Raw genomic sequence first — 7,859 nt, 5'->3', positions numbered from 1 at the left:
CGAATGCCCACCGGAGAGGAGGGGGTGGCTTGTGTGCAAACTAGGACCAAACACGTCGGACTCTCTTCTGGGCACGATCTGACGGCTCCTCCCAAGAGCCGGGTTTGCCCCACTGCCAGCTCCTCGGGTAGGGAGGGGGAGAGGTCCCCGTCCGGCCGGTCTGAAGGCCCTGCACACAGGAGGCCTTGTTGACGCTGCCCGGCCCTTGCTTTCCTTGGCACACCGAGAGGTGGAACATTCTAGAAACGCCGCCAGCTCACGTCTGGGAGGCCTCCACCTTCTCCTCCTGCTCAAACACGTTTGCAAGCCCCTTCCAGCTTGAGAGGCGGCACCTGGACCCATGCCAGGGGGTTGGCGTTTTCCTTCTTCCGTGCCCTGAGTTAACCAAGGGCGGATGAATTTTGCACCTGGCAGGGGCCGGAGGGAGACCCGTCAACAAACCGTCACTTACTTGCTCTCGATTTCTTTCTCCCGTAACGGACACATCATCCAGTTCCTTTATAGCGGGTGGCTTTGCCCAGGTTGGCGAGAGGTACCGAGAACATCAAGGGCCAGAAATGTAGCACGAATCGGAAAAATTAAAATTAGAGAATGAAACCCTTTTACAGTCCCTCCCCCCCACACACACACACACCTTGGCTTCAGGATGCCTCCAGAAATGAAGTTTTAATGTTTTCTTTTCTTTTCAGCACACAGAAAAGGCCGCGAAAACAGCTTTCAGGGGTACCCCTTGGCCACAACTAACTGTAGCTTTCCTCCCTTTATGATGGGACTGTTTTAAGGACTTTTAAGAGTTCCAAGGGGTGGCCTTGCTATTTACCATGTTTTTTTGGATTCTCAGACTAACACGCAACCTTCTGGTATTTTATTTTGAAAACAACTATTTAGTTAGTTTCTGAATCTCAAGAAACAGGAAGGCTGACTTTTAACATTGTCATTAAACTGTAACTGTGATAATAATAATTACTCGGGGAGATCTAATGAAATGCAGCCCACAAAAGCTTATGCCAGTTAAAACTTGTTTGTTTTCAAATAAACAAATAAATAAATCTGTGTTGTTTGTACTTTCCTTGCATTCTGGAAATGCATCTATTTGCAAAAAATAATAATAATAACTTTGTGGACATTACTTTCCCCTTGTGGAGAAGAAAGAAAAAGATGAGTGGAAGTGGCAGACATAGGAATTAAGAAAGAAAAATACAGTCACAAGAACCATCTTTTAAAAGGGGGGGGTGGGAATCATAAACTCCTGGTTTACAAAATGATCAGGAGGCAGGAGAGGAGAAACCTGGGTGGCGAAGACTGAGATGATGACGTTTTGACCATACTTAGATTTTTCCTCCCTCCGTGACTTCTGAACTGTCAAGAATTGCAGGCATTTTATCAAACATCCCTGACCATTTGACCTCTTTCTTTTTCGTTGGTCTTGTTTGTGCTCATTAAACCTAGGGAACGTCATTAAAATCCTATTAATGGTTCATACGGAATGCATTCGGGTTTTAAAATAATTTCCCCCCAACCAAGAAAATTAAACAAACAAACAAAAACGCAACAACGACGGAAGCACAACTCACAGATGCCGCTGCTAACCAACCAACCAATAAATCTTAAGTTGTTGTTTTTTTCTGGTTGCAAATTTCAGGAACAGGGAAGTCGTTCCCATCTGTAAACTTCATTAACGGGATTGGACGGAAATGAGGAAGACAATATTCTCTGTTTCCACCTATTAACATTCCATTTATTAAAGATTTTCCTTAAAGAAGGAAATTACGACAGGCTGGACCAAACCTTGACAGAAGGGCTTCCATCTTCTGCTCATTTTCTCTCAAGAGCGATTTTTTTTCTCTCCTTAGAAAAGGTTTCCGGCAGTGACTCTTGGCCTCTCTCTAGTGGCGGGAACTGAGGTTTTGCTTGTAAGCACATTTTTGTTTAAACCGAGAGGAACTTTCCCTTAACCTTCTCCTTCCAGATACCTCGCAATTGGGAGGCCACTCTGACTTCCCTGTATTGTATACATTGTGCGTTATAATTTCATGGACCCCACTGACATCAGAGCTGGTTTGGCCCTTAGAGGGGGGAAACGAGTCGGGAGATGCCCAACTCAACTTGTGACGGTTGCCTAAGAATCAGCAACTCATGGCCCTCCTGATATTGCAGGACCGTGTGTCCCATCATCCACACCATCATCAAGAGTGGATGGGACTTGTATTCCACTGAGATCTTGGAGGTGGGGGCATTCCTTCCCTCCCCCACCTCAGCCAGATATAAACTGGTTGATTTCTGCCTGCAATGGGGAAATATACAAAGTATATATAAAAAAAGACCCGCCAGCTCCCGCAGGTAATTCAATGACTTTGTCGTCGTTACTTAAATTAACACCTTTTATACATATATCTCCTAAAGAAATGGGACTTGAGGACCATGTCCTTGTAAAGGGGAATCCATAGTGTCCATCCTTTGTAAGGAAGCACCGTCGGCAGCAAAAGCAATTTCCTCTAAGAAGCTCATAAAGAGGAAAGAGGGTTTTCCCAAAATCGGTGGCCTCTTCCGGGGGAAACGATTCTTGCATTCCCCCCCACCATCATCCACGCCATCCGTCGAGGACCATCTTAGTGGAAACAAACGGGTCCAACGGTGAACCCAAACTGATGGGAGTTGTCCCCGTTGTGGAAGACGCCCAGATCCCGCAGGGGGAGCAGCGCGAGGTCCTCCGTGGAGAAAGAGTAGATGCAGGATGATTCGTTCTCCAGCTGGAAGAGAGAGGAAGAGGTTAAGGCGAAGGCCGTTGCGGCTCACAGCCAGCTGTGCCTCATGTCGTTAATTCATGTGTGACTTTTTTCCCCCAAAGGAACTAACGGTGACTTTGAACAACTTAACAATAATGGGAAATAATTACTTCTCGGTCTTGGGAAGTATAAAAATATTCTGTGGAGGGTAGGATTCCAGGGCAAGAAACTGGCCAATCCAACCGCCAACACTTTCCGTTCAAAACATACATGCATGGTTCTAGATCTCATGGTGTTAAATATTAGCTGAGAAGCCTGCGAGGCAAGGAATTGGAGCCAAAACCTCAAAAAGGAGGGGGGTGGCTATGTACGCCTGATAGTTTGGGGGATTTTTTGGGGGGTGGGGGGCTTCCAGTACCCTCCATAAGTTCAGCCTTCCCTTGGAGCATGTGAGAGACGGCAAGGTTGCAATGGGTCTGAGAAGATATCTCCTGGATTAGATTTTTTAGGAAATCCCTTTAAATCCAGGGCTGAAGATCCATCCCTTGAGGTAGAATTTTGCTTCAATCAGCTTCTCATGGCTTACAATCCAGGGGTGGGGAGGCCCAAAGGCCAAAGGGTAGGACCATACTGTACATGATTGGTACGAGGGGTTGGGATTCCTTGGACTATTAAGCCCCATCATTCGCCATTCTGGGAGTTCTTCTTGACAGCCAGAACCTAAATGTGGCTCGCCTGGGAGGAAAGGCCTAACCAGGAAGGCTCTGAGGCTGAGCGAGGCCGAGCTCCACCCCAGCTTCCTGTCCACAAGGAAAGAAGGCTCCCTGCTCACACCGGAGCAGGAGCAGGAAGCTGGAGCCGAGCGAGGAGGCCCTCATTCAGCCTCGACGCCTTTTTCTCCCAGCTGAGCCTACATTCAAGGGTCTGTAAAGTGCCTGCCTGCCCACTAGAACTCCCAGAACGGAGAACTATGGGATTGGTAGTCCAAGAAACCTGAAAATCCTGCCCCAATTGGCATAGTTGATCTTACTGCTCAAATGTCCAGGAACTCAGCCTTAGGAGAAGCTCTCTTCTCCTGCCTGAAAGCCTCTTGCCCTTCAGTCAGGTGCTTTCCACCACCACCACCACCCGCTTCCTGGTACCCCCATTTTTTTTTTACCGTGCATCCCTGAAGGGTGGACATGTAGCTTTCCTCCTGGGAGTCAGCAAGGAACTTGATCTCCTTCTCCAAGCGTCTTTGGCCTTCCTCGGCGTAGGGCCTGCAGGAATAGGAGACTTTCTGTGTGGCCAGGTTGCTCTGAAGCTTCAAGAAGCGGAGCCGAATGGTGCTGGAACCCTGGTACTCCAATTGCAATGAGATCGAGGAGATGCTAGAGTTACTGATCACCTAAGGTTGGGGGAGCTTGCCAGGAGACAAGGGGACCAATTGTTTGAATGCCCTCTTGTTTGCTTGGTGGCACCTCCCTGCACTTAGAAAGCTAAGACTTCAGGGAAAAAGCAAGGCCATCATTCCTCTCAACAAAATTTAAATCTTACTTCTGCCATGAACTTACTGGGTAACCTTAGGCAAGCTGCCCCCGCTGGGCCTCATCCCATCCCTTCCCTGGTTCTCAAAGGCTATGCATACTGATATGGAAGTCAATGTTGTTTGTGACAGCCACATAACCAAAGCAAAATGAAAAGAAAACATCAAGCCTGAAGCAGCTCAGAAATGTGCTGAAGTATTCTACCTCATGTCACTAGTCCATTTTTTTGCAGAGGAAGTAAAGATAACTTTTAATTACTTATGAAAAATGTACAGTGGTGCTTCACTTAACGGCGATAATCCGTTCCAGGAAAATCGCCATTAAGCGAAAACATCGTAAAGTGGAAAAAAATCCATTGAAATGCATAGAAACCCCTTCAATGCATTCCAATGGGGTCAAAACTCACCGTCTAGCAAAGATCCTCCATAGGGCAGCTGTTTTCACTGCCTTTCTTGCGAGGAATCCGTCCCAGAAAACAGCAGGGAGCCATTTTGTTTACTCAGCAGCCATTTTGAAACTGCCGATCAGCTGTTTTAAAATCGTCGTTTTGCGAAGAATTGGTTCCCAAAGCAGGGAACCGATCATCGCAAAGCAAAAAAAAAAAAACCATTTAGACCATCGTTTTGCGATCGTCGTAATGTGGTTTCATCGTAATGTGGGGCAATCGTAAAGCGAGGCACCACTGTAATTATAATGGAAAATAATTACTTCTAGATTTTTGGAACTATAGGAGTAGCTAACTGTCCGTAGTTTCTGGAAAATATATTTTATAATCCTAAAATCCACATTGTGGTGTTGCCAGTTATTAGCCCAACTAAAAAGGCACAGAATTCTCTGCATGAACTTTGAAGGTTAGATACCAATTGATCAAGTGCGATGCTTCAAAAAAACGAAACCTGACTTTCCTCCATGAGAGCAAGAGAGAAGCTCACCATGAAACTGCCCGGCAGGGAACTGAACCACTGGAAGGTGTCTTCCGAAGCGTAAGCTTTCAGCCAGGCTTTGATAGGAACCTGCAGGTTTTTAAAAACCACAACACAAAGACAGTGGTCACGATCCTGTTGGATTTTATGCTGTGTGTAAGGGCCCCCTTCTGACGTCTGATGTCATTCATTCATTCATTCATTCATTCATTCATTCATTCATTCATTCATTCATTCATTCAAGGAACTTCTATACCACCCCATTAGTGCTCAACATTATTCTGGGTGGTGTACATTAAACAACAAGATAAATAAAACCACAGACATCACATAAACCAAAACAGAAGTGTCTCCAGCAGTCTCTTAAAACTGGGGAGGGAGGGAGGGGGCCAGGCGTAACTCCACCGGGTGGCGATATCACAGGGAGGGGGCCACCGCCGAGAAGGCCCGGTTTCTGGCGGGAGATTTCCTGGTCTCCTTCAGCGTAGCCACTCGGAGGAGGATGGCTTTGGGGAAAGACGTTCTGACAGATAGTGGGTCGTGGTTTCCCCTTTTTTCAGAGGCAGGCCATTGTGCAACCCCACACACAATCAGGGGAGAGATGAGGGCACAACCAAGCGCATGGTGGGCAGCTGGCATGCTTCTTCTTCTTCTACTGTATGCACACCTTGTGGCTTCAACACAAGTTTGCCCAGCATTCCCATTCAAGAGATCCCCAGGTTGCTGTGATGGATAAAGTGATGGACTGGGACTCCAGAGGCCTGGGTTCGAATCTCTCACTCAGCCATGGAAACTCACTGGGGTGTGTGGAATTGCTAAAGCCACTTTTCGAAAGCCCTATAAGTCGGTTCTGATGTGACGACACAGAACAACGACCGTTCCCATTCTGTATCACCAGCATCAGCTAATGCTATACGTAGCCTGATCTGTGGCTCCCTCTGGTCACCAGGTCTGCTAATTTCCTCTTTATACATTTCATCTTTATACATATTCATTGGATTTTTCACACAAACATTTTCAATATTTTCAGAACATGGCTAAGCGAATCAGCGGATAATGATCCTGCAGATAAAGGGGTTCTACTGTATCCAAAATAGGATTTCCACCCTGGTGGGAAATCATCATTCCTGCCTGATTTTGCACAGGAGAAATACAAGTCTCTCCTCCAGCTGTGAAGTTGCAGAAGGCTAACAAACCGCCTTCCGGGCTGCCTTGGTTGGGGTCTATATAATAATAACCTGAAACAAAAGAGTAAAATAGATCTTTGCTCTTCGCCAGGGCGGGACACGGTGGAGACCAATTCTTGCTGTCAAACAACCCATGCAAAATGTAAAGAGTTTGGAGATTATTTTTCCCAGGGAGGAAGAGATGCCAAAATTGCCTCCAGCTACTTTGGATTGTTAAGCTGAAGATGCCAATCATTTCACCCTGGCAACTAATCGCATTTTTGGGGGATTTGGCAAAGGTAGACAGGCGAACATTTCATTCAAATTCATTTTTCAAAAGGAAATGCCAAAGCTCAATAGACACACACACAAAGAAAATATTCCATTTCTCCCCCTACCGTCCGGAAGGTGAGGCTGTGACAGCAAAAGCTCTTCACAAGTGGCAGCCGGACAGTTTTTTGTGCCACCGGGAGGATCTACCAAAAGTTTCAGTTCCTGGCCTAAACTGTCCAGGATGGCCCACACCGCGCTGTAATTCAGCGTGGTAGTCGAGCCGATCAGGTGCTAGCAACGGGCCAAAAGAAACCAAATCAACAGAACACAGACGTGCACGGAGTTAAAGTCACCCACCTAATAGTAACAATGATAATCTTGGAATGGCAGAGCTGGAAGGAACCCTATGAGATCATCCATTCCAGCCCCTCTCAAGGAAGCCTGGTCGGGGGTGGGTGGGGGGATCGAACTCCCAACCTCTAGCTTGACCAGAGTTTGGGAGTTTGGTTCCCCACTGGGCCTCCTTAACAGAACAAGAATTTTGAAATGGTGTACAAAACTATAGACTAAAACCCAGATTAAATCAAATTTAATCTGGGACCAGCGAGGGTCCCTCTGCTCATGAGGCTGGGCTCTCCACCTCCCTGCGGGTCAGGGCAAGATGCCCGACTTGTGTGGTTCACCTGGGGAGGGGCAGGGGAGAGGAGGACGCCCTCGAGGCCACGGGGGTCGCCCTGGGCGGGAGGGACATTCCGGAAGAAAGGGAGGCACCCACCGCAGGGCAGATGCCGTAGACCAGGCTGCGTGCCACGCCCAGGAGGTGCTGTTGTGGCTGCAGAGGCTGATGGGTGGGTGGGAGACGGTCTGCTGCTGTGCCCCCCCCCGAGACCAGGAGCTGGGGCGAGTCACTAGCACCTCCGGAGGACGCCGCCAGGGTCTGTCAGGACCAGCCAAGTGTTGAGGGGCTTGGAGCCCTGTCCCGAGTGTGTCACCAGCTGAGGCAGCTGCAAGCGGAAGCACCGGAGACCAGGCAGCCCCCCCCCCCGGCGAAAGGGGCCCTCGCCACTCGCCTCCAGGAACAAACCGCCGGCCCCCAGCCCACGTGTTGCGGCGGTCCAGCCCGGCACACCTGCGAGCGGTCCTGGAACAGGTGGGGGGAGAGGGGGCCTCCCTCCTTCCCAATAGAAGACATCAAGGAGGGCCAGGGCCCCAGAGGCTGTGGGAGCCCCCTTCACTCCCTGGTAC

The 7,859-nt window shown here is 48.5% G+C and overlaps 1 long non-coding RNA gene across 1 annotated transcript; it reads right to left on the bottom strand.

The window, feature by feature from the left end:
- Positions 1 to 672: 672 nt before the first annotated feature.
- Positions 673 to 4,137, bottom strand: LOC144585174 (uncharacterized). The gene is made up of 2 exons (XR_013539696.1): positions 3,886 to 4,137; positions 673 to 2,750 (listed from the first exon to the last, which is right to left on the bottom strand). It is a non-coding gene; the product is annotated as an uncharacterized LOC144585174 (long non-coding RNA).
- Positions 4,138 to 7,859: the final 3,722 nt, after the last annotated feature.

This window comes from Pogona vitticeps, chromosome ZW-PAR, assembly GCF_051106095.1.
Source record: "Pogona vitticeps strain Pit_001003342236 chromosome ZW-PAR, PviZW2.1, whole genome shotgun sequence".
Classification (NCBI taxonomy): Eukaryota; Metazoa; Chordata; class Lepidosauria; order Squamata; family Agamidae; genus Pogona; species Pogona vitticeps.
Note: the sequence above shows the minus strand (reverse complement) of the source record. Positions and strands in the feature narration are given on the sequence as shown.